The sequence below is a fragment of the Macaca thibetana genome, chromosome X (genome assembly GCF_024542745.1).
Source record: "Macaca thibetana thibetana isolate TM-01 chromosome X, ASM2454274v1, whole genome shotgun sequence".
In the NCBI taxonomy this organism is placed as follows: domain Eukaryota; kingdom Metazoa; phylum Chordata; class Mammalia; order Primates; family Cercopithecidae; genus Macaca; species Macaca thibetana.
The window spans coordinates 66,253,403-66,281,119 of record NC_065598.1 but is presented as its reverse complement, the minus strand read 5'-3'; the positions used below and the strand labels follow the sequence as shown (position 1 = coordinate 66,281,119).

Here is a 27,717-nt window from a genome sequence, read left to right as displayed (position 1 = left end):
CTATGGTTTGAATGTGTCCCCTCTGAATTTCAGATGTTGAAACTTGACAGCCAATGTGATGGTATTAAGAGGTGGGATTTTAAGAAGTAATTAGGCCATGAAGGCTCTTCCTTTGTGAATGGGATTAAGGCACACAGAAAAGAGGCTTCACACAGTGTTTGGCTCTCTTGACCTGCCTTCTGACATGTGAGGATATGTTTCACCCTGCCAGAGAATGCAGCAACAAGGCACCATTTTGGAAGCAGAGAGAAACCCTCGCCAGACAACCGAACCTGCTGGAGCTTGATCTTGGACTTCCCAGCCTCCAAAACTATGAGAAAATAAATTTATGTTCTTTTTTTTTTTTTTTTTTTTTTTTTTTTTTGACACTGAGTCTTGCTCTGTAGCCCAGGCTGGAGTGCAGTGGCCGGATCTCAGCTCACTGCAAGCTCCGCCTCCCGGGTTCACGCCATTCTCTGGCCTCAGCCTCCCGAGTAGCTGGGACTACAGGCGCCCACCACCTCGCCCGGCTAGTTTTTTGTATTTCTTAGTAGAGACGGGGTTTCACCGTGTTAGCCAGGATGGTCTCGATCTCCTGACCTCGTGATCCACCCGTCTCGGCCTCCCAAAGTGCTGGGATTACAGGCTTGAGCCACCACGCCCGGCCAAATTCATGTTCTTTACAAATTGTCCAGTGTATGGAATTTTGTTACAGCAGGTTGAATGGACTAAGACAATTTTATTCTATATTTTCCACTTATCTTAACAAAAATATTTAAGTTTTGCATAATATTCCTATTATTTATAACTAAAAATATTATATTGAATTTAATAAAATAATATATATGATCATTTTCTTGTTGGACATCTGAGTTAGTTCCTGTATTCTTTTCAACAACATTTCATTCATTCATTCAACAAATATATATCGGGCTCATGCCATATGCCAGGCACTGTTCTATATTCTGGAGATACAAAAGTAAACAAAATAAGCAGAACCTTGCTTTCATTCCAGTAGGGGAAGACTAATAGACAATAAGTAAGAAAAATAATTAAACATGGTATTTCTATGAAGGAAAGGAATAGAGAAAACAATGGGTTTGGAGGCCTCTTTAGGAGTTGGTGTGTGAGCCAAAACCTGAAAGAGGAGTGCTGTCTCTCGCTGGCCATGAATAAGCTTGAGCTTTTCAGGCAGAAGGAAGAGCATGTGCAAAGCCTGAATTAGAAAAAAGCTTGGTGAGTTTGAGGAAAAGAAAAAAAAAAAAAAAAAGGCCAGTGTGGCTGGAGTGCAGTTGAATTCACAGGAGCATAGCACCAGATGAGAGTCTAGAGGCAGGCAGAACCTTATCAGTTGATGGAAAAGAGGTTGGAAATTATTTGAACTGCAGAGAGTAACTACTGAAAAGTTTTAGGCAAGAGAGCAGTAAGTAAACACATCAGGTTAAACGTAATCACATCCCCCTTCTTTTTTCATAACACTTGTTAATATACTGCAGCAGAGTTTGGGAAACATCAGTGACCTGTTATAACTCTGAAATCGTTTTGAGCTCTTGACCAATTTGATCACATATTGCTCCCCAGCCCTAGCTGATAATGCCATTCTTCAACTACTTCACCATCTGGCTGATCATATCTTTTCAATGCCAGAGTTGGCTTCCTCTCCCCAACCTTACCCTCCATCACACACAGGTTTTCATTAGTAGCACACATTTGCAGAATACTGAACAGAGGGAGTTTTACTTTGTCTCTAAAAAGTAAGGGGGATCATACATGGATGGTCATAAAGAGCCTATAGACAACTGACTATTGAACAGAATGTTTTCAAAAGGAAATAACATATTACTCTTGTGACAAGGCAGAGGAATAAATGCATATTATGGTGTGACAATACTTTTAGACTCAATACTTTTAGACTGAGTAAAGCAAAGGTTGTACCATCTGTCTCTCAATTAGTTAGTTAAGCCATGTGACAAAATGGTCATGTAGGATTTCAAAAGATTCCTGGATAAATGAAGGGAAGAGGCTGGGGATTTAGGGTAGGAAGTTCCAAGCCCAAATTATAGATTTTGGAAAGGTTCAATGGCTACTATAGGTTAAAAAGATGAAGGAAATAAAGAAACTCATTTTTCTAAGAGGAGAGAATAGATGGTGAATAGAAGCAAAGGGAAATGAGCATGTCTGAAGAGTGGTCTGGTGAATTGAAGCTATTTGGACCAAATCTCTACAAACAAAAGTAACTTTCTTCCTGTTTGTTACTATTGAAAACAGCTAAATGGAAATTCCAACAATTCAACAAAATTGGGATGGTCTGACCTAAAATACAGGCTGGGATACATCTCATTTAAAATGCTGATTTGTTCGGTTCTTAAATAGACGTTTTCTATATCTGCCTATATGGATTGGAGGGTTTTTCAAACATTTACGTATTTGCATTTATTTCTTTGTGTGGCTATTATCATGAAATTAGACTAACAAAACAGCATTTTGAAGATGAACAAATTTGGATTGGGAAAAACTAAAAGCAAATGAGAGTTTTGATAATCTGAAAGTCAGTCTGAAAGGAATAATCACCTAAGGACCAAACATGAGAGATAGGCAGTTTTGAGGGCAAATGAAAGAGATATATTCCTTTGGATCATTCAAAGAAAGTGGTGGTTTATAAGGAATTGTATGGCCACTTTACCACACCCTGTTGAAATGTGCTGTAGCAGGACCCAGAGCTGCATGAATTTCAGATGTTTATTTCTTGAAATCCTACATGCACATTTTATCACATGGCATTAGCTAATGTGAAGATCATTTGGTAGTTGATTGCAAAGGCAATATGCTCTTTCAAGGGCAACTAAGCCTAATGCCTAATCTGAGGAGTGTCTCACCACTCAAAGTGCAAGGCAGGATCCTCTACTACAGTAGATGAAACAGAGTTCCACTCAGAGGCTATGTGTTTACTGAAAGGGACAGCCTGTTCTTTACCATAAAGTAGACTCATGTTCAGCATGGGGAGATTGTGGCTGCCAAAAGTGAGAGATCCTCTTTGCAATGCTGAGACATCGTGGCAGAGAAAACAAACAGTGATTTCAAAGGAATCCAACATCTTTATAATGTCTGAAATGTATTGTGGGGAAAAGAAAGACCAGACTGTTACTGTGTCTATATAGAAAGAAGTAGACATAAGAGACTCCATTTTGTTCTGTATTTGAGATGCTGTTAGTCTGTGACTCTACCCCCAACCTTGTCCTTGCAAGAGACATGTGCTGTGGTGACTCAAGGTTTAAAGGATTTGGGGCTGTGCAGGGTATGCTTTGTTAAACAAGTGCTTGAAGGCAGAATGCTTGTTAAAAGTCATCACCATTCTCTTAATCTCAAGTACCCAGGGACACGTACACTGCCAAAGGTCGCAGGGACCTCTGCCTAGGAAAGCTAGGTATTGTCCAAGGTTTCTCCCCATGTGATAGTCTGAAATATGGCCTCGTGGGAAGAGAAAGACCTGATCGTCCCCCAGCCTGACACCGTGAAGGGTCTGTGCTGAGGAGGACTAGTGTAAGAGGGAAGAAGGCCTCTTGGCGGTTGGTGGCAGTTGAGATAGAGAAAAGCATCTGTCTCCTGCCCGTCCCTGGGCAATGGAACATCTTAAAACCCGATTGTATGTTCTGTTTACTGAGAAAGGAGAAAACCGCCTTAGGGCGAAAGGTGGGACTTGCTAGAGTAATGCTGCTCTTTATGCACTAAAAATGTTTATGGAGATGTTTGAATATGCATATCAAGGCACAGCACTTTTCCTTAAACTTATGCACAGAGATCTTTATTCATATGTCTTACTGCTGACCTTCTCCCTACGATGATCCTATTATCCTGCTACTTCCCTTTTTTCTAAGATGGTAAAGATAATTATCAATAAATACTAAGGGAACTCAGAGACCGGTGCCGGCGTGGGTCCTCTGTATGCTGAGCCCCGGTCCCCTGGGCCCACTTTTTCTTTCTCTATACTTTGTCTCTGTGTCTCATTTCTTTTCTCAAGTCTCTTGTTCCACCTAACGAGAAACGCCCACAGGTGTGGAGGGGCAGGCCACCCCTTCAATGTATCACCATTGTCAGGCTGTAAAATGGAAAGGTCAGCCTAAAGATGGAATGGTAAAATCATATTGGGATCAATTCTTGAGTCCCCAGGTCTCCCTGAGAACTTAATTTGAAGAACAAAATCTGGAATTCATGCAGCTCTGGGTCCTGCCACAGCACATTTCAACAGGGTATGGTAAAGAGAACAATCAGTTCCTTATATGCCACCAATTCCTTTGGATGATCCTTTTGCTTTAAAAGATTTGCATTTCCTGGTGAGGATCTCCATAACTATTTGCAAAGGAAGACACTTTGAACTGTAGTCATTGACTTTCAATTGAGCTACTTATCCTATAGACAACTCTCTATAGCATGTTACAGAGTGAGTAGAAATGGATTTATTCATATGTGCCTCAGAGAATAGAAACATGATCTAAACATAAAAAGCATATGCAACAATTATAGAAAACCGTTACAACTCCATTTTTAAATTGTTCTTATGAGCCTTCATTAACACTCATTTATGAGTCTCTTAAGCAGTGACAGGTAATTCAGCTGGTCTTTAATACAATGAAAAGCCATCATCTCATGGAACAATTAAAAGAAAAGAATCCAAAATAAAAGCCAGAAGATAGGTTTTGTGGCAGTGGCACAGTGGTTGTGTGGCAGTACCATGGACTGACTGTAGAGATAAAGAAGGGAGATTTGCACTAAGCCACAACTCTGATTGTGGGTTTAACTGTGTAGTCACCTTTATACTTTTCTAGACTTTATTTTTATAGTTTGCTGTTGAAGTACACCAGACACACTATCAAACTTCCTAAAGATATGCCAGGTTTTTACCCTGATGTGATTATTATGCATGGTATGCCTGTATCAAAATATCTCATGCACCCAATAAATATATATGGCTACAATATACCCACAAAAATGAAAAAGACACCAAAAATTTTTTTAAAATTAAAGAATTTAAAAAAGAGAGTAGCTTATTCAGCTAGATTTTGGAGAGTATTCTAAAACAGAATTTTCCAAACTGTGCTCTCCAAAACACTAGTGTCTCATAATACACTAAGAGTTGGCCTACCATAAAAGGATTTCTTGGGGGTGTTCCAAGATGGACGAATAGGAACACCTCTGGTCTGTTGCTCCCGGAGTGATCGAAGCAGAAGACGGGTGATTTCTGTATTTCCAACTGAGGTACCTGGTTCATCTCATTGGGACTGGTTGGACAGTGGGTGTAGCCCACAGAGGGTGAACTGAAGCAGGGCATGGCATCGCCTCACCCGGGAAGTTCAAGGGGTTGGGGGATTTCCCTTTCCTAGCCAAGGAAAGCCGTGACAGACTACCTGGAAAAATGGGACACTCCCGCCCAAACAGTGTGCTTTTCCCAAGGTCTTAGCAACCGGCAGACAAGGGGATTCTCTCCCGTGCCTGACTCGGTGGATCCCACGCCCACAAAGTCTTGCTCACTGGTAGCACAGCAGTCTGAGATCCAACTGCAAGGTGGCAGCCTGGCTTGGGGAGGGGTGTCCGCCATTGCTGAAGCTTGAGTAGGTAAACAGAGCAGCCTGGAAGCTCGAATTAGGCAGAGCCTACCACAGCTCAACAAGGCCTACTGCCTCTAGACTCCACCTCTGGGAGCGGGGCATACCTGAAAAAAAAGGCAGCAGACAACTTCTGCAGACTTAAACATCCCTGTCTGACAGCTCTGAAGAGAGCAGTGGTTCTCCCAGCACAGCGTTTGAGCTGAGAATGGGCAGATTGCCTCCTCAAGTGGGTCCCTGACACCTGTGTAGCCTAACTGGGAGACACCTCCTAGTAGGGGCTGACAGATACCTCATATAGGTGGCTGCCCCTCTGGTATGAAGCTTCCAGAGGAAGGATCAGGCAGCAATATTTGCTGTTCTGCAATATTTGCTGTTCTGCAGCCTCCACTGGTGATACCCAGGCAAACAGGGTATGGAGTGGACCTCCAGCAAACTCCAACAGACCTGAAGCTGAGGGACCTGACTGGTAGAAGGAAAACTAACAAACAGAAAGGAATAGCATCAACATCAACAAAAAGATCATCTACACCAAAACCCCATCTGTAGGTCACCAACATCAAAGACCAAAGGTAGATAAAAGCAAAAAGATGAGGAGAAACCAGAGCAGAAAAGCTGAAAATTCTAAAAATCAGAGCGCCTCTTTTCCTCTAAAGGATTGCAGCTCCTCACCAGCAGTGGAACAAAGCTAGCTGGATGGAGAATGACTTTGACAAGTTGACATAAGTAGGCTTCAGAAGGTCGGTAATAACAAACTTATCTGAGCTAAAGGAGGATGTTCGAATCCATTGCAACGAAGCTAAAAACCTTGAAAAAAGATTAGACGAATGGCTAACTAGAATAAACAACATAGAGAAGACCTTAAATGACCTGATGGAACTGAAAACCATGGCACGAGAACTTCATGACACATGCACAAGCTTCAGGAGCCAATTTGATCAAGTGGAAGAAAATGTATCAGTGATTGAAGATCAAATTAATGAAATAAAGTGCGAAAACAAGGTTAGAGAAAAAGGAGTAAAAAGAAACGAACAAACCCTCCAAGAAACATGGGACTATGTGAAAAGACCAAATCTACATTTGATTGGTGTATCTGAAAGTGATGGGGAGAAGGGAACCAAGTTGGAAAACACTCTTCAGGATATTATCCAGGAGAACTTCCCCAACCTAGCAAGGCAGGCCAACATTCAAACTCAGGAAGTACAGAGACCACCACAAAGATACTCCTCAAGAAGAGCAACTCCAAGACACATAATTGTCAGATTCACCAATGTTGAAATTAAGGAAAAAGTGTTAAGGGCAGCCAGATAGAAAGGTCGAGTTACCCACAAAGGGAAGCCCATCAGACTAACAGCGGATCTCTCTGCAGAAACCCTACAAACCAGAAGAGAGTAGAGGCCGATATTTAACATTCTTAAAGAATTTTAAACCCAGAATTTCATATCCAGCCAAACTAAGCTTCATAAGTGAAGGAGAAATTAAAACCTTTACAGACAAGCAAATGCTTAGAGATTTTGTCACCACCAGGCCTACCTTACAAGAGCTCCTGAAGGAAGTACTAAACATGGAAAGGAACAACCAGTACCAGACACTGCAAAAACATGCCAAATTGTAAAGACCATCGATGCTATGAAGAAACTGCATCAATTAACGAGCAAAATAACCAGCTAACATAATAATGACAGGATCAAATTCACACATAACAATATTAACCTTAAATGTAAATGGGCCAAATGTCCCAGTTAAAAGACACAGACTGGCAAATTGGATAAAGAGTCAAGACCCATCTGTGTGCTGTATTCAGGAGACCCATCTCACATGCAGAGACACACATAGGCTGAAAATAAAGGGATGAAGGAAGATCTACCAACCAAATGGAAAGCAAAAAAGGAGCAGGAGTTGCAATCTTAGTCTCTGATAAAACAGACTTTAAATGACTAAAGATCAAAAGAGACAAAGAAGACCGTTACATAATGGTAAAGGGATCAATTCAACAAGAAGAGCTAACTATCCTAAATATATATGCACCCAATACAGGAGAACCCAGATTAATAAAGCAAGTCCTTAGAGACCTACGAAGAGACTAAGACTCCCACACAAAAATAATGGGAGACTTTAACACCCCACTGTCAATATTAGACAGATCAACAAGACAGAAAGTTAACAAGGATATCCAGGAATTGAACTCAGCTCTGCAACAAACAGACCTATTAGACATCTACAGAACTCTCCACACCAAATCAACAGAATATACATTCTTCTCAGCACCGCATCGCACTTATTCTAAAATTGACCACATAATTGGAACTAAAGCACTCCTCAGCAAATGTACAAGAACAGAAATTATAGCAAACTGTCTCTCAGACCACAGTACAATCAAATTAGAACTCAGCATTAAGAAATTCACTCAAAACCGCACAACTACATGGAAACTGAATAACCTGCTCCTGAATGACTACTGAGTAAATAACGAAATGAAGGCAGAAATAAAGATGTTCTTTGAAACCAATGAGAACAAAGACACAACGTACCACAATCTCTGGGAAACACTGAAAGCAGTGTGTGAGGGAAATTTATAGCACTAAATGCCCACAAGAGAAAGCAGGAAAGATCTAAAATTGACACCCTAACATCACAATTAAAAGAACTAGAGAAGCAAGAGCAAACACATTCAAAAGCTAGCAGAAGGCAAGAAATAACTAAGATCAGGGCAGAACTGAAAGAGATAGAGACACAAAAAAACCCTCCAAAAAATCAATGAATCCAGGAGCTAGTTTTTTTTTTTTTAAAGATCAACAAAATTTGATAGACCACTAGCAACACTAATAAAGAAGAAAAGAGAGAAGAATCAAATAGACGCAATAAAAAACGATAAAGGGGATATCACCACCAATGCCCCATACTACCATCAGAGAATACTATAAACACCTCTACACAGATAAACTAGAAAATCTAGAAGAAATGGATAAATTCTTTGTAGATTTTGGATATTAGCCCTTTGTCAGATGGGTAGATTGCAAAAATTTTCTCCCATTCTGTAGTTGCCTGTTCACTCTGATGGTAGTTTCTTTTGCTGTGCACAAGCTATTTAGTTTAATTAGATCCCACTTGTCACTTTTGGCTTTTGCTGCCATTGCTTTTGGTGTTTTAGACATGAAGTCCTTGCCCATGCCTATATCCTGAATGGTACTGCCTATGTTTTCTTCTAGGGTTTTTATGGTTTTAGGTCTAACATTTAAGTCTCTAATCTATCTTGAATTAATTTTTGTATAAGGTGTAAGGAAGGGATCCAGTTTCAGCTTTCTACGTGTGGCTAGCCAGTTTTCCCAGCACCATTTATTAAATAGGGAATCCTTTCCCCATTTCTTGTATTTGTCAGGTTTGTCAAAGATCAGATGGTTGTAGATGTGTGGTGTTATTTCTGAGGCCTCTGTTCTGTTCCATTGGTCTATATGTCTGTTTTGGTAACAGTACCATGCTGTTTTGGTTACTGTAGCCTTGTAGTACAGTTTGAAGTCAGGTAGCATGATGGCTCCAGCTTTGTTCTTTTGGCTTAGAATTGTCTTGGCAATGCGGGCTCCTTTTTGGTTCCATATGAAATTTAAAGTAGTTTTTTTTTTTTTTCCAATTCTGTGGAGAAAGTCATTGGTAGTTTGATGGGGATAGCATTGAATCCATAAATTACTTTGGGCATATGGATATTTTCATGGTATTGATTCTTCCTATCCATGAGCATGGAATATTCTTCCATTTGTTTGTGTCCTCTTTTATTTCGTTGAGCAGTGGTTTGTCGTTCTCCATGAAGAGGTCCTTCACATCCCTTGTAAGCTGGATTCCTAGGTATTTTATTATCTTATTAGCAATTGTGAATGGGAGTTCACTCATGATTTGGCTCTCTGTTTGTCTGTTAATGGTGTATAGGAATGCTTGTGGCTAACTAATTACCTCAGCAGCAGCCAGAATTCTGACATTTAGAAAAAATAAAAAATTTTCCTGAGCACTGTTTTGTGGCTTTCGAAGGATTAAGAATCCATGGCTTAGATTAGCAGGTGTGGACATGAACAGCTTTTTGTCTTTGAGAAGAACAAGGAGTCATTCTGGCTTTAAAAAATTCAAATAAAATTTTCAGTAAATGTAAGAAGTCATTTATTGATAGAAACCATTTTGTCAACATCAATTTATGGCACATCACACAAGAAAAATATTTTTAAGATAAATAGAAAAAAATGCATGGAGAAGAAGATGAAAAGCCAGGAAGAAAGAAGAAAGAATATAGGGATAAAAGAGCAGGAAGACTAATGGAAATACTTGTCTGTTATTACCAGTAAAAAAGCTGATCGAAAAGCCTGCTCAAAATATATTAGACAATACTGTCAAATATAGAAAATAAAGTAATGGCAAACTATAACACAGGGTCATTGCAAACTAAAATGTTTTGCTTAGAAAGATGTGCTTTTAGGGAATTTATGAAAAGAGAAATGTGTTTTGATGTTAATAGCACCCACATATAATGAATGAAATTATTTTTATTTATTTATTTATTTTTTTTGAGAGGGAGTCTCGCTCTGTTGCCCAGGCTGGGATGCAGTGGCTGGATCTCAGCTCACTGCAAGCTCCGCCTCCCGGGTTTACGCCATTCTCCTGCCTCAGCCTCCCGAGTAGCTGGGACTACAGGCGCCCGCCACCTCGCCCGGCTAGTTATTTTTTGTATTTTTTAGTTGAGATGGGGTTTCACCTTGTTAGCCAGGATGGTCTCGATCTCCTGACCTCGTGATCCGCACGTCTCGGCCTCCCAAAGTGCTGGGATTACAGGCTTGAGCCACCGCGCCCGGCCGAAATTATTTTTAAAAAATCATTAAAGTTAGGTGGCGAAAAAAAAGAAACATGACTAGTGAGCATAAAGAAAAGCCAAGTCAAGCAGGTGGGCATCTTCACTAGACCCTGGGAAGAAAAATGCCATAAAGATCACTTTGATAATGGTTTCAGAAGCAGGTGCTACCCTAATGTCTCAGGTGATTCCATTTCTGATTCTATCAGTTAAATAAATAATTAAGTTATAGCAAACCACTGGATGAAGCCCAAGTAATCAAGCACTCACATATATCTGTGCAAACAACCATCTGTGATGGTCATCATTTATCCTTACATATAGCCACAAAAGTTTAATTACAACAACATTTTTTTCCATGAATGCTCCAGTTTCTTGTCTTTACATTTTGGAAAACATATCATTGAAAGCAGTAACAGATAATGGACCACTTTTTGACATATTATAAAAATGGAAAGATTATCAACCTTGGACATCCAAATACTTGACATAGGTGGTGGGGAAGTGCAAAATGTCTCTGAGCAAGGTTCTTCCAGTCCAAGAATGTCTTTAACATAACAAAAAAAACCTAAATGTGGTGTGAGGGTCTTTATCCATTTAACAAATATTTACCATCTTTATGCGTGGACAGCAGTGTGTTGGGAACTCAGGATTTACCCATGAACAAGATAGAAAAGGTTCATGACCTCATGGGGCTTACGTCTAAGTGAGGAAAGACAGAAAAAAGCAAACAAGAAAATTACAGAATATAATCATTTCCCTGAAGGAAATAAACAAGGTGATTTGATGGAGAATAATGGGGGCTGATGATGAAGGGGCATAGCTGGACTATTTTAAATAGGATGGTTAGGGAATGCCTTTCTCAAATGATGGCATTTGAGATGAGAAATGAATGATAAAAAAGGCACTGCTATTAAAAGATCTAGGAGAAGAACATTTTAGGCAAAGAAAACAGGAAGAACTGAAGGGTACAGTAGGTGTCACTTGACAAAATGGTGTAACAATCTAGAAAGGTAAGGAAGATAGTTTCATTGACGCGCTAATGAAAAACACGATATGACAGGAAACCTGACTACTGTTCAATGTGTTTACTATCTTTAATAGAATAACATAACAAAAGGATGTTAGAATTTCTTTAGTCTAAACTTCCACACAATATATTCCATGCAGACAATCATCATTCTACTGCTTAAGTATTTAAGGCATCTACTAGAAAGTTTCTTCTTACACTGAGCTGAAAGTGGCTTTTTGGCACTCACCCTCATTGGCTTGAGTTCTGCCCTTTCAAAGGCAAATACTATATTGTCCCTCAATATTCTTCTCTAGGACTGATGTACTTTGACCACTGTTTGGGGCTTCCAGTTCATCTAGAAGTTATGCTTCCTCCAGACACACTAAAGTTTATCAGTAAGTTACTTTAAAAGCACACTATCTCTGGACATACCTACAAACTTTCGAAGGTAAAAAGTTAAGGCCCCAATTTCTTTAATTTTTTTAGAGACAGAGTCTCGCTTTGTTGCCCAGGCTGGAGGTGGAGTGCTGTGGCATGATCAAAGCTCACTGTAACCTTGAACTCCTTGGCTCAAGTCATCCTCCTGCCTCTGCCTCCCAAGTAGCTAGGACTGCAGGTATACACCACCATACGTAACTAATTTTAAAAGGTGTTTTGTAGAGATGGAGTCTCACTATGTTGCCCAGGCTGGCCTCAAACTCCTGGCCTCAAGCAATCCTCCTGCCTCAGCTTTCGAAAGCATTGAAAATACAGCAGTGAGCCACTGTGCCTGGCCTCCCAATTTTCAATAACAAAGTTATGGCATACTCACCAAGTATGTTCAACTGATGAGTTTTACAAGACAAAAAGAGTTAGAGATGGATAGTGGTGATGGTGACACAACATTATGAATGTATTTAGTAACACCGAAGTACAGTTCATTTCAAATGCCCAAGATGGTAAATTTTATGTTACATGTATAACAATTAAAAAAATTGAAAAACACCCAAGAGGGGGGCAGAGCAAGATGGCCGAATAGGAACAGCTCCAGTCTCCAACTCCCAGCGCGAGCGACACAGAAGACCGGTGATTTCTGCATTTTCAACTGAGGTACTGGGTTCATCTCACTGGGGAGTGCCAGACGATCGGTGCTGGTCAGCTGCTGCAGCCCGACCAGCGAGAGCTGAAGCAGGGCGAGGCATTGCCTCACCTGGGAAGCGCAAGGGGGAAGGGAATCCCTTTTCCTAGCCAGGGGAACTGAGACACACAACACCTGGAAAATCGGGTAACTCCCACCCCAATACTGTGCTTTAAGCAAACAGGCACACCAGGAGATCATATCCCACACCTGGTCGGGAGGGTCCCACACCCACGGAGCCTCCCTCATTGCTAGCACAGCAGTCTGTGATCTACCAGCAAGGCAGCAGCGAGGCTGGGGGAGGGGCGCCCGCCATTGCTGAGGCTTAAGTAGGTAAACAAAGCTGCTGGGAAGCTCGAACTGGGTGGAGCTCACAGCAGCTCAAGGAAACCTGCCTGTCTCTGTAGACTCCACCTCTGGGGACAGGGCAATAAGAAACGCAGCCGAAACCTCTGCAGACGCAAACGACTCTGTCTGACAGCTTTGAAGAGAGCAGTGGATCTCCCAACATGGAGGTTGAGATCTGAGAAGGGACAGACTCCCTGCTCAAGTGGGTCCCTGACCCCTGAGTAGCCTAACTGGGAGACATCCCCCACTAGGGGCAGTCTGACACCCCACACCTCACAGGGTGGAGTACACCCCTGAGAGGAAGCTTCCAAAGCAAGAATCAGACAGGTACACTCGCTGTTCAGAAATATTCTATCTTCTGCAGCCTCTGCTGCTGATACCCAGGCAAACAGGGTCTGGAGTGGACCTCAAGCAATCTCCAGCAGACCTACAGCTGAGGGTCCTGACTGTTAGAAGGAAAACTATCAAACAGGAAGGACACCTACACCAAAACCCCATCAGTACATCACCATCATCAAAGACCAGAGGCAGATAAAACCACAAAGATGGGGAAAAAGCAGGGCAGAAAAGCTGGAAATTCAAAAAATAAGAGCGCATCTCCCCCGGCAAAGGAGCGCAGCTCATCGCCAGCAACGGATCAAAGCTGGACGGAGAATGACTTTGACGAGATGAGAGAAGAAGGCTTCAGTCCATCAAATTTCTCTCAGAGCTAAAGGAGGAATTACGTACCCAGCGCAAAGAAACTAAAAATCTTGAAAAAAAAGTGGAAGAATTGATGGCTAGAGTAATTAATGCAGAGAAGGTCATAAACGAAATGAAAGAGATGAAAACCATGACACGAGAAATACGTGACAAATGCACAAGCTTCAGTAACCGACTCGATCAACTGGAAGAAAGAGTATCTGCGATTGAGGATCAAAAGAATGAAATGAAGTGAGAAGAGAAACCAAAAGAAAAAACAAGAAAAAGAAATGAACAAAGCCTGCAAGAAGTATGGGATTATGTAAAAAGACCAAATCTACGTCTGATTGGGGTGCCTGAAAGTGAGGGGGAAAATGGAACCAAGTTGGAAAACACTCTTCAGGATATCATCCAGGAGAACTTCCCCAACCTAGTAGGGCAGGCCAACATTCAAATCCAGGAAATACAGAGAACGCCACAAAGATACTCCTCGAGAAGAGCAACTCCAAGACACATAATTGCCAGATTCAGCAAAGTTGAAATGAAGGAAAAAATCTTAAGGGCAGCCAGAGAGAAAGGTCGGGTTACCCACAAAGGGAAGCCCATCAGACTAACAGCAGATCTCTCGGCAGAAACTCTCCAAGCCAGAAGAGAGTGGGGGCCAATATTCAACATTCTTAAAGAAAAGAATTTTAAACCCAGAATTTCATATCCAGCCAAACTAAGTTTCATAAGTGAAGGAGAAATAAAATCCTTTACGGATAAGCAAATGCTTAGAGATTTTGTCACCACTAGGCCTGCCTTACAAGAGACCCTGAAGGAAGCACTCAACATGGAAAGGAACAACCAGTACCAGCCATTGCAAAAACACGCCAAAATGTAAAGACCATCGAGGCTAGGAAGAAACTGCATCAACTAACGAGCAAAATAACCAGTTAATATCATAATGGCAGGATCAAGTTCACACATAACAATCTTAACCTTAAATGTAAATGGACTAAATGCTCCAATTAAAAGACACAGACTGGCAAACTGGATAAAGAGTCAAGACCCATCAGTCTGCTGTATTCAGGAGACCCATCTCACACGCAGAGACATACATAGGTTCAAAATAAAGGGATGGAGGAAGATTTACCAAGCAAATGGAGAACAAAAAAAAGCGGGGGTTGCAATACTAGTCTCTGATAAAACAGACTTTAAACCATCAAAGATCAAAAGAGACAAAGAAGGCCATTACATAATGGTAAAGGGATCAATTCAACAGGAAGAGCTAACTATCCTAAATATATATGCACCCAATACAGGAGCACCCAGATTCATAAAGCAAGTCCTTAGAGACTTACAAAGAGACTTAGACTCCCATACAATAATAATGGGAGACTTCAACACTCCACTGTCAACATTAGACAGATCAACGAGACAGAAAGTTAACAAGGATATCCAGGAATTGAACTCATCTCTGCAGCAAGCAGACCTAATAGACATCTATAGAACTCTCCACCCCAAATCAGCAGAATATACATTCTTCTCAGCACCACATTGTACTTACTCCAAAATCGACCACGTAATTGGAAGTAAAGCACTCCTCAGCAAATGTACAAGAACAGAAATTATAACAAACTGTCTCTCAGACCACAGTGCAATCAAACTAGAACGAGGACTAAGAAACTCAATCAAAACCGCTCAACTACATGGAAACTGAACAACCTGCTCCTGAATGACTACTGGGTACATAACGAAAGGAAGGCAGAAATAAAGATGTTCTTTGAAACCAATGAGAACAAAGATACAACATACCAGAATCTCTGGGACACATTTAGAGCAGTGTGTAGAGGGAAATTTATAGCACTAAATGCCCACAAGAGAAAGCAGGAAAGATCTAAAATCGACACTCTAACATCGCAATTAAAAGAACTAGAGAAGCAAGAGCAAACACATTCGAAAGCTAGCAGAAGGCTAGAAATAACTAAGATCAGAGCAGAACTGAAGGAGATAGAGACACAAAAAACTCTCCAAAAAATCAATGAATCCAGGAGTTGGTTTTTTGAAAAGATCAACAAAATTGACAGACCACTAGCAAGACTAATAAAGAAGAAAAGAGAGAAGAATCAAATCGATGCAATTAAAAATGATAAAGGGGATATCACCACCGACCCCACAGAAATACAAACTACCATCAGAGAATACTATAAACACCTCTACGCAAATAAACTGGAAAATCCAGAAGAAATGGATAATTTCCTGGACACTTACACTCTTCCAAGACTAAACCAGGAAGAAGTTGAATCCCTGAATAGACCAATATCAGGCTCTGAAATTGAGGCAATAATTAATAGCCTACCAACCAAAAAAAGTCCAGGACCAGATGGATTCACAGCTGAATTCTACCAGAGGTACAAGGAGGAGTTGGTACCATTCCTTCTGAAACTATTCCAATCAATAGAAAAAGAGGGAATCCTCCCTAACTCATTTTATGAGGCCAACGTCATCCTGATACCAAAGCCTGGCAGAGACACAACAAAAAAAGAGAATTTTAGACCAATATCCCTGATGAACATCGATGCAAAAATCCTCAATAAAATACTGGCAAACCGGATTCAGCAACACATCAAAAAGCTTATCCACCATGATCAAGTGGGCTTCATCCCTGGGATGCAAGGCTGGTTCAACATTCGCAAATCAATAAACACAATCCAGCATATAAACAGAACCAAAGACAAGAACCACATGATTATCTCAATAGATGCAGAAAAGGCTTTTGACAAAATTCAACAGCACTTCATGCTAAAAACGCTCAATAAATTCGGTATTGATGGAACGTACCTCAAAATAATAAGAGCTATTTATGACAAACCCACAGCCAATATCATACTGAATGGGCAAAAACTGGAAAAATTCCCTTTGAAAACTGGCACAAGACAGGGATGCCCTCTCTCACCACTCCTATTCAACATAGTGTTGGAAGTTCTGGCTAGGGCAATCAGGCAAGAGAAAGAAATCAAGGGTATTCAGTTAGGAAAAGAAGAAGTCAAACTGTCCCTGTTTGCAGATGACATGATTGTATATTTAGAAACCCCATTGTCTCAGCCCAAAATCTCCTTAAGCTGATAAGCAACTTCAGCAAAGTCTCAGGATACAAAATTAATGTGCAAAAATCACAAGCATTCTTATACACCAGTAACAGACAAACAGAGAGCCAAATCAGGAATGAACTTCCATTCACAATTGCTTCAAAGAGAATAAAATACCTAGGAATCCAACTGACAAGGGATGTAAAGGACCTCTTCAAGGAGAACTACAAACCACTGCTCAGTGAAATAAAAGAGGACACAAACAAATGGAAGAACATACCATGCTCATGGATAGGAAGAATCAATATCGTGAAAATGGCCATACTGCCCAAGGTAATTTATAGATTCAATGCCATCCCCATCAAGCTACCAATGAGTTTCTTCACAGAATTGGAAAAAACTGCTTTAAAGTTCATATGGAACCAAAAAAGAGCCTGCATCTCCAAGACAATCCTAAGTCAAAAGAACAAAGCTGGAGGCATCACGCTACCTGACTTCAAACTATACTACAAGGCTACAGTAACCAAAACAGCATGGTACTGGTACCAAAACAGAGATAGAGATTAATGGAACAGAACAGAGTCCTCAGAAATAATACCACACATCTACAGCCATCTGATCTTTGACAAACCTGAGAGAAACAAGAAATGGGGAAAGGATTCCCTATTTAATAAATGGTGCTGGGAAAATTGGCTAGCCATAAGTAGAAAGCTGAAACTGGATCCTTTCCTTACTCCTTATACGAAAATTAATTCAAGATGGATTAGAGACTTAAATGTTAGACCTAATACCATAAAAACCCTAGAGAAAAACCTAGGTAGTACCATTCAGGACATAGGCATGGGCAAAGACTTCATGTCTAAAACACCAAAAGCAACGGCAGCAAAAGCCAAAATTGACAAATGGGATCTCATTAAACTAAAGAGCTTCTGCACAGCAAAAGAAACTACCATCAGAGTGAACAGGCAACCTACAGAATGGGAGAAAATTTTTGCAATCTACTCATCTGACAAAGGGCTAATATCCAGAACCTACAAAGAACTCAAACAAATTTACAAGAAAAAAACAAACAACCCCATCAAAAAGTGGGTAAAGGATATGAACAGACATTTCTCAAAAGAAGACATTCATACAGCCAACAGACACATGAAAAAATGCTCATCATCACTGGCCATCAGAGAAATGCAAATCAAAACCACAATGAGATACCATCTCACACCAGTTAGAATGGCTATCATTAAAAAGTCAGGAAACAACAGGTGCTGGAGAGGATGTGGAGAAATAGGAACACTTTTACACTGTTGGTGGGATTGTAAACTAGTTCAACCATTATGGAAAACAGTATGGCGATTCCTCAAGGATCTAGAACTAGATGTACCATATGACCCAGCCATCCCATTACTGGGTATATACCCAAAGGATTATAAATTATGCTGCTATAAAGACACATGCACACGTATGTTTATTGCAGCACTATTCACAATAGCAAAGACTTGGAATCAACCCAAATGTCCATCAGTGACAGATTGGATTAAGAAAATGTGGCACATATACACCATGAAATACTATGCAGCCATCAAAAAGGATGAGTTTGTGTCCTTTGTAGGGACATGGATGCAGCTGGAAACCATCATTCTTAGCAAACTATCACAAGAACAGAAAACCAAACACCGCATGTTCTCACTCATAGGTGGGAACTGAACAATGAGATCACTTGGACTCGGGAAGGGGAACATCAGACACAGGGGCCTATCATGGGGAGGGGGGGGAGGGGGGAGGGATTGCACTGGGAGTTATACCTGATGTAAATGACGAGTTGATGGGTGCAGCACACCAACATGGCACAAGTATACATATGTAACAAACCTGCACGTTATGCACATGTACCCTACAACTTAAAGTATAATAATAATAAAAAAATAAAAAATAAAAAATAAATAAATAAATAAATAAAAAAAGAAAAACATCCAAGAGGCACCCAGAAGAGTAAATCTGATGCAAATGAGCTAGGCACAAATGTTAGCTGTTTTATTAACATATTAATAAAATGCTAGACATTTTATTAACCACTTGCTGGCATATCTGACTTACATCTGTATGCTTTACCTTTATGCACACTCACACACATATACATCAATATCTTGGTACTGAAATTTGAACTGCTGTTAATTTTGTGCTAATATTAAAGTTAAGCTAATGAAGGTTAATTACAAAATTCATAAATTCAAGTACTTTTACATTATTATTAGTGAGACTAACCATTTAAGATCAAAGTTGTGAAATCTGAAATATACGGTATTTGAAAATTTTGGAAATTCAAATGCTATTGTTGATAGCTACTCACAGCTTTATTTTTTATTTTTATTTTTCTTCAACTTTTATTTTAAGTTCAGGGGCCCTTGTGCAGGATGTGCAGGTTTGTTACATAGATAAATGTGTGCCACGGTGGTTTGCCGCACAGATCATCCCATAACCCAGGTATTAAGTCCAGAATCCATTAGCTATTCTTTCTGATGCTCTCCCGCCCCCACCCCAATGTCCCCCAACAGGCCCCGGTGTGTGTTGTCCCACCCATGTGTCTATGTGTTCTTATCATAACTCTCCCACTTATAAGTAAGAACACTCAGTGTTTAGTTTCCTGTTCCTGTGTTAATTTGCTGACGATAATGGCTTCCAACTCATCCATGCCCCTGCAAAGGACATGATCTTTTTCCTTTTTATGGCTGCATAGTATTCCATGCTGTATATATACCACATTTTCTTTATCCAGTCTATCAATGATGGGCATTTAGGTTGATTCCATATCTTTGCTATTCTGAATAGTGCTGTAAGAAACATATGTGTGCATGTATCTTTATAATAGAATTATTTACATTCCTTTGGGTATATACCCAGTAATGGGATTACTGGGTCAAACGGTATTTCTGTCTCTAGGTCTTTGAAGAATCACCGCACTGGCTTCCACAATGGTTGATCTAATTTACACTCCTACTATCAGTGTAAAAGCATTCCCTTTTCTCCACAACCTAGCCAGCATCTGTTATTTTGGACTTTTTAATAATAGCCATTCTGAGTGGCATGAGATGATATCTCATTGTGGTTTTGATTTGCATTTCTCTAATGATCAGTGATGTTGGACACTTTTTACGTTTGTTGGCCACGTGTATGTCTTCTTTAGAGAAGTGTCTGTTCATGTCCTTTGACCACTTTTTAATGGGGTTGTTTTTTTCTTATACATTTGTTTAAGTTCCTTATAGATGCTGGATATCAGAGCTTTGTCAGATCGATACATTACAAAACTTTTCTCCCATTCTGTAGGTTATCCCTTTACTCTGTTGATAGTTTCATTTGCTGTGCAGAAGCTCTTTAGTTTAATTAGGTCCCATTTGTCAATTTTTGCTTTTGCTGCAATTGCTTTTGGTGTTTTTGTCATGAAATCTTTACCTGTGCCGATGTCCTGAATGGTATTGCCTAGATTTTCTTCTAGGGTTTTCTATAGTTTTAGGTTTTACATTTAAGTCTTTAATTTATCTTGAGTTAATTTTTGTATATGGTGTAACGAAGGGGTCTAGTTTCAAATTTCTGCATATGGCTAGACAGAACTCTCAGCACCAATTACTAAATAGGGAGTCATTTTCCCATTGTTTGTTTTTCTCAAGTTTGTCAGAGATCAAATGGTTGTAGGTGTGCAGTATTATTTCTGAGTTTCCTATTCTGTTCCATTGGTCTATGTGCTGGTCTTGTACCACTACCATGTTGTTTTGGTTACTGTAACCTTGTAGTATGGTTTGAAGTCAGGTAGCATGATGCCTCCAGCTTTGTTCTTTTTGTTTAGGATTATCTTGCCTATTTGGGCTCTTTTTTGTTTGCTTCCATATGAATTTTTAAAAAGTGTTTTCTAATTCTGTTAAGAATGTCAGTGGTAGTTTAATGAGAATAGCACTGAATCTATAAATTACTTTGGGGCAGCAAGGCCATTTTCAAGATATTGATTCTTCCTATCCATGAGCATGGAATGTTTCTCCATTTGTTTGTGCCCTCTCTCATTTCCTTGAGCAGTGGTTTGTAAGTTCTCCTTGAAGAGGTCCTTCATGTCCCTTGTTAGCCATATTCCTAGGCATTTTATTCCTTTTGTAGCAATTGTGAGTGGGAGTTAATTCATGATTTGGCTCTCTGCTTCCCTGTTGTTGGTGTATAGGAATGCTGGTGATTTCTGCACATTTATTTTATATCCAGAGACACTATTGAAGTTGCTTATCAGCTTAAGCAGTGTTTGGGCTTGGATGATGGGGTTTTCTAGATATAGGATCATGTCATCTGCAAACAAAGATAATTTGACTTACTCTCTTCCTATTTGAATTTCTTTATTTCTTCCATTATTTCTTTCTCTTGCCTGATTGCCTTGGCCAGTACTTCCAATACTATGGTGAATAGGAGTGGTGAGAGATGGCATCCTTGTCTTGTGCTGGTTTTCAAGGGAAATACTTCCAGCATTTGCCCATTCAGTGTGATACTGGCTGTGGGTTTCTCATATATGGCTCTTATTATTTTGAGGTATGTTCCTTCAACATCTAGTTTATTAAGAGTTTTTAACATGAATGGACATTGGATTTTATCAAAGGACTTTTCTGCTTCTATTGAGATAATCACGTGGTTTTATTCTTAGTACTGTTTATGTGATGAATGACACTTATTGATTTGCATATATTGAACCAACCTTGCATCCCAGGGATAAAGCTAACTTGACTGTGGTGGATTAGCCTTTTAATGTGTTGCTGGATTAAGTTTGCCAGTATTTTATTGAGGATTTTTGCATTGATGTTCACTAAGGATATTGGCCTGAAGTTTTCCTTTCTGTTGTTGTAGCTCTGCCAAGTTTTGGTATCAGGATGATGCTGGCTTCATAAAATGAGTTTGGGAGGAGTCTTTCCTTTCCGATTGTTTAGAATAGTTTCAGTAGAAATGGTACCAGCTCTTCTTTGTATGTCTGGTAGAGTTCAGCTGTGAATCAGTCTGGTCCTGGGCTTTTTTTGGTTGGTAGGCTATTTATTGCTGACCCAATTTCAGAGCTTGTTATTGGTCAGTTCAGGGATTCAGTTTCTTCCTGGTTCAGTCTTGGGAGGGTGTATGTGACCAGAAATTTATCAATTTCTTCCAAATTTTCTAGTTTATGTGCATAGAGGTGTTTATAGTATTCTCTGATGGTAGTTTATATTTCTGTGGGGTCAGTGGTGATATCCCCCTTATAATTTCTGATTGTGTTTATTTGATTCACCTCATGTTTATTCTTTATTGGTCTAGCTCGCAGTCTATTTCATTCATTTTTTTAAAAAATCAGCTCCTGGATTTGTTGAGCTTTTAAAGGGTTTTTCGTGTCTCTATCTCCTTTAGTTCAGCTCTGATCTTCATTATTTCTTGTCTTCTGCTAGCTTTGGGGTTTGATTACTCCCAGTTCTCTAGTTCTTTTAGTTGAGATGTTAGGTTGCTAACTTGAGATCTTTCTGAATTTCTGATGTGGGCATTTAGTGGTATAAACTTCCCTCTTAACACTGCTTTAGCTGCATCCCAGAGAATCTGGTTCACTGTCTCTTTGTTCTCATTAGTTTCAAATAACTTCTTGATTTCTGCTTTAATTTCATTATTTACCCAAGAGTCATTCAGCAGCAGGTTGTTCAATTTCTAGGTAGTTATGTGATTTTGAGTGAATTTCTTAATCTTGAGTTCTAATTTGATAGTGCTGTGGTCTAAGAGACTGTTATGATTTTAGTTCTTTTGCATTTGCTGAGGAGTGTTTTACTTCTGATTATGTGATCAATTTCAGATTAAGTACAACGTGGCAATGAGAAGAATGTATATTCTGTTGTTTTGGGGTGGAGAGTTCTGCAGATATCTATTAGGTCCACTTGATCTAGAGCTGAGTTTCAGGTCCTGAATATTTTTTTGAAATTTTCTGCCTTAACGATCTGTCTAATATTGTCAGTGGGGGTTAAAGTCTCCCACTATAATTGTGCAGGAGTCTAAGTCTCTTTGTAGGTCTCTAAGAACTTGTTTTATGAATCTGATTGCTCCTGTATTAGGCACATATATACATTTAGGATACCTAAATAGCTCTTCTTGTTGAATTGAACCCTTTACCATTATGTAATGCCCTGTCTATTTTTAAATCTTGGTTGGTTTAAAATCTGTCTTGTTAGAAACTAGTATTGCAACTTTTGCTTTTTTCTGTTTTCCATTTGCTTGGTAAATTTTCTTCCATCCGTTTATTTTGAGCCTATATGTGTCTTTGCATGTGAGATGGGTCTGTTGAAGACAGCATAATAATGGGTCTTGGCTTTTTATCCAGCTTGACTTTCTGTGTCTTTTAATTGGGGAATTCGGTCCATTTACATTTAAGGTTATTATTGTTATGTGTGAGTTTAATCCTGTCATTATGATGCTAGCTGGTTATTCTGCTGACTTGTTTATGTGGTTGCTTCATAGTGTCACTGGTCTGTGTGCTTCAGTGTGTTTTTGTAGTGGCTGGTAATGGTTTTTCCTTTCCATATTTTGTGATTCCCTCAGGAGCTCTTGCAAGGTAAGCCTGATGGTAACAAATTCCCCCAGCATTTGCCTGTCTGAAAAGGATCTTATTTCTCCTTTGCTTATGAAGCTTGTTTTGGCTGGATATGAAATTATGGGTTGGAATTTCTTTTTATTTTTTAAAGAATGTTGAACATTGGCCTCAATCTTCTGGCTTTTTAGGGTTTCCACTGAGAGGTCTGCTGTTAGTATGATGGGTTTCCCTTTGTAGGTAACCTGGCCTTTCTCTCTAGCTGCACTTAACATTTTTTCTTTCATTTCAACCTTGGAAAATCTGATTATTATATATCTTGGGGTCAATCTTCTCGTGGGGTATTTTCATGGGGTTCTCTGCATTTTCTGAATTTGAATGTTGGCCTGTCTTGCTAGGTTGGGGAAATTCTCCTGGAATGACATCCTAAAGTATGTTTTAAAAGTTGGTTCCATTCTTCTCATCTCTTTCAGGTACCCCAATCAGTCATAGGTTCCATCTCTTTACATAATCCCATATTTCTCAGATGGTTTGATTCATTCCTTTTCATTCTGTTTCCTCTATTCTTGTCTGCCTGCCTTATTTCAGAAAGATCGTCTTTGAGCTCTGAGATTCTTTCCTCTGTTTGGTATATTCTGCTATTGATGCTTGTGATTACATTGTGAAGTTCTTATGTTTTGTGTTTTTCAGCTCCATCAGCTCAGTTATGTTCCTCTCTAAACTGCCTATTGTGGCTATCTGCTCCTGTATTGTTTTTTTCATGATTCTTAGCTTCTTTGCAATGGGTTACAGCATGCTCCTTTAGCTCAGTGAAGTTCATTATTAACTAGCTTTTGAGGCCTACTTCTGTCAATTCAGCCATCTCAGCCTCAGCCCAGTTCTGTGTCCTTGCTGGAGAGGTGTTGAAGTCATTTGGAGGAGAAGAGGCACTCTAGGTTTTTGAGTTCTCAGCATTTTTTTGGTGATTCTTTCTCGTCTTTGTGGGCTTATCTACCTTCGATCTTTTTTTTTTTTTTCAGGTTGAGGAAGTTTCTTTTGTTTTATTTATTTATTAAAAAAATTTTTTTTATTATTATAAAAAAATTTTTATACCTTAAATTCATGTGCACAACGTGCAGGTTTGTTACATATGCATACATGTGCCATGTTGGTGTGCTGCACCCATTAACTCATCATTTACATTAGGTATATCTCCTAATGCTGTCCCTCCCCCTTCCCCCCACCCCACAACAGGCCCCAGTGTGTGATGTTCCCCTTCCTGTGTCCAAGTGTTCTCATTGTTGAATTACCACCTATGAGTGAGAACATGCGGTATTTGGTTTTTTATCCTTGCAATAGTTTGCTGAGAATGATGGTTTCCAGCTTCATCCATGTCCCTACAAAGGACACGAACTCATCCTTTTTTATGACTGCCTAGTATTCCATGGTGTATATGTGCCACATTTTCTTAATCCAGTCTATCATTGTTGGACATTTGGGTTGGTTCCAAGTCTTTGTTATTGTGAATAGTGCTGCAATAAACATACGTGTGCATGTGTTTTTATAGCAGCATGATTTATAATCCTTTGGGTATATACCCAGTAATGGGATGGCTGGGTCAAATGGTATTTCTAGTTCTAGATCCTTGAGGAATTGCCACACTGTCTTCCACAATGGTTGAACTAGCTTACAGTTCCACCAACAGTGTAAAAGTGTTCCTATTTCTCCACATCCTCTCCAGCACCTGTTGTTTCCTGACTTTTTAATGATCGCCATTCTAACTGGAGTGAGATGGTATCTCATTGATTTTGATTTGCATTTTTCTGATGGCCAGTGATGATGAGCATTTTTTCATGTGTCTGTTGGCTGCATAAATGTCTTCTTTTGAGAAGTGTCTGTTCATATCCTTTGTCCACTTGTTGATGGGGTTGTTTTTTTCTTGTAAATTTATTTGAGTTCTTTGTAGATTCTGGATATTAGCCCTTTGTCAGATGGGTAGATTGTAAAAATTTTCTCCCATTCTGTAGGTTGCCTGTTCACTGTGATGGTAGTTTCTTTTGCTGTGCACAAGCTATTTAGTTTAATTAGATCCCATTTGTCAATTTTGGCTTTTGTTGCCGTTGCTTTTGGTGTTTTAGACATGAAGTCCTTGCTCATGCCTATGTCCTGAATGGTATTGCCTATGTTTTCTTCTAGGGTTTTTATGGTTTTAGGTCTAACATTTAAGTCTCTAATCCATCTTGAATTAATTTTTGTATAAGGTGTAAGGAAGGGATCCAGTTTCAGCTTTCTACATATGGCTAGCCAATTTTCCCAGCACCATTTCTTAAATAGGGAATCCTTTCCCCATTTCTTGTTTTTGTCAGGTTTGTCAAAGATCAGATAGTTGTAGATGTGTGGTATTATTTCTGAGGGCTCTGTTCTGTTCCATTGGTCTATGTCTTTCTTCACAGAATTGGAAAAAACTACTTTAAAGTTGATATGAAACCAAAAAAGAGTCCACATTGCCAAGTCAGTCCTAAGCCAAAAGAACAAAGCTGGAGGCATCACGCTACCTGACTTCAAACTATAGTACAAGGCTACAGTAACCAAAACAGCACGGTACTGGTATCTACCTCCGATCTTTGACATTGCTGACCTTTGAATGAGGTTTCTCTGGGGACCTTTTTGTTGATGTTATTGTTTTCTGTTTGTTTGTTTTTATTTTAAGTCAGGCTACTCTACCTCAGGGTTGCCATGGTTTTCCGGGGGTCCATTCCAGACCCCAGTGGCCTTGGTTTGTCCCACACCTGGAGTTATCACCAGTAAAGGCCATGAAACAGCAAAGACAGCAGCCACCTCCGTCCTCTGGTAGCTCCATCCCAGTGGGCTACTGACCTGTTGCTGTCCTGCACGCACCTAAAGGAGGTGGCTGGAGATCCACCACCTCCTATAGTTGAAAGATCTCACCCATTCAGGAGGAACTGGATCAGGGACCTGCCCTAAGAAAGAGTCTGGCTGCTTTTGGGTAATGCAAGTGTGCTGTGTTGTGGTGGACCCTTCCCCATCAAGACCACCTGTATTCTCCACAGTCAGCAAGCTGGAGTGGCTGAGTCAATTGAACTGTGGAGATGGCAGCTGCCCCTCTGCCCAGAAGCTCTGTCCCAGGGAGAGATCAGAGCTTTGTCTATAGAACCCTTGCTGGTGTGGCTGAAGCCCCCACAGGGAGGTCCCGCCTAGTGAGGAGAAATGGATCGGGGTCCCAATTGAAGCAGCACTCTGGCCAAGATTTGGCAAGGCAGCTGTGCTGCAATTGTGAGGGGCCCTTCCTCGTCCAGACTGTCTGTATTCTCCACAGCCAGCAGGCTGGAACAGTTGAGTCTACCCAACTGCTGACATGGCGGCTACCCCCCACCCCCACCACCACCCCAACTCCGGAAGCTGTGTCCCAGGGAGAGATCACAGCTCTGTCCATAGAATCCTGGCTGAAGTGGCTGAAGCTCCTGCAGGGAGATTCCACCCAGCGAGGAGGAATGGATGGGTGTCCTGCTTAAAGAAGCAGTCTGGCCATGATCTGGCAAGGCAGCTGTGCTATGTTGTGGGGGACCTCTCCTCCTCTGGACCATCTGGACTCTCCAAAGCTGGCAGGCTGGAGCAGCTGAGTCGACTGAACTGCAGAGATGGCAGCTGCCCCTTCCCCCAGGAACTTGGACTTGTTTCAGTCGGACTCCAGCCCATTGCCATTGGCTGGCTGGAATTCCAAACCAGCAGGTCGTAACTTGTGAGATGATGTGGAAGTGGGGCCCAAAGAATGACGCTGCTTGGTTCCCTGGATTCAGCCCCTTTCCTAGGGATATGTACAGACAAATTTCCTGCCTTGCTGGGGATCCCAGGGCCAAAGTATGTAAAACTCCTGGGTCTCTGTATATGCCTGAGTGGCTATTCTGCCAAGACTCTTTACAGCTCTGTCTATCAGACCCAAGGCCCTGGTGGCATGGGCTCATGAGGGGATCTCCTGATCCATAGGTTGCAAAGATCTATGGGAGAAGCATGTTTTCCTGTTTGGGGTTGCACAATCACTCACAGCTTCCCTTGGCTGGGGATGGGGGTTCCTTTGGCTCTGTGCTGCTCCCATATGGGCTGTCACCCCATCCTGCTTTTCTTCATTCTCTGTTGGTCAAGTTGTTTACCTAGTCAGTCCCAGTGTGAGAAGCTGGATATTTCTGTCAAAGGTGCTGAATTCACTCACCGCTTTTCATTCCTCTCTGTGAGTGCCACAACTGCAGCTGCTTCTAATCGACCATCTTGGATCAATCCCGCTACTCACAGCTTTATTAAAGGCTGAATATTTGAAATAGAATGTGTGCGTATGATGCTATTCATGTAATTGATATGATATTTTTCAGAATTCTGTACAAATGAGAGGAAGCTTACTAGTTGATTAAGGAGGGTTAAACATAGCTAGACAGAACTGCAGGTATTTTGATATAGGGAACCAGGTCTTTTATACTTTATTTCTTCCATGGCTTTTTAAATGGAAATAGTCCCTGAGGTAGTTCCAAATCTGGGAAAC

At 40.4% G+C, this 27,717-nt stretch overlaps 2 protein-coding genes across 5 annotated transcripts in view; one reads left to right on the top strand and one right to left on the bottom strand.

Moving 5' to 3' along the window:
- The window catches only part of PJA1 (praja ring finger ubiquitin ligase 1), a 1,335,831-nt gene that overhangs the window by 414,765 nt on the left and 893,349 nt on the right, over positions 1-27,717 (top strand). Inside the window, exon 1 of one of the 3 annotated variants that reach the window (XM_050776236.1) lies at positions 18,402-18,405. The exons of the other annotated variants lie outside the window; for them this stretch is intronic. The gene's annotated coding sequence lies outside the window, so the exon portion shown is untranslated. Of the gene's footprint in view, positions 1-18,401; positions 18,406-27,717 lie in introns of those variants that run through there. 3 annotated transcript variants of the gene reach the window in all.
- Positions 1-27,717, bottom strand: part of EDA (ectodysplasin A) — a 440,121-nt gene that overhangs the window by 207,069 nt on the left and 205,335 nt on the right. The gene's annotated exons all lie outside the window — the stretch shown is intronic.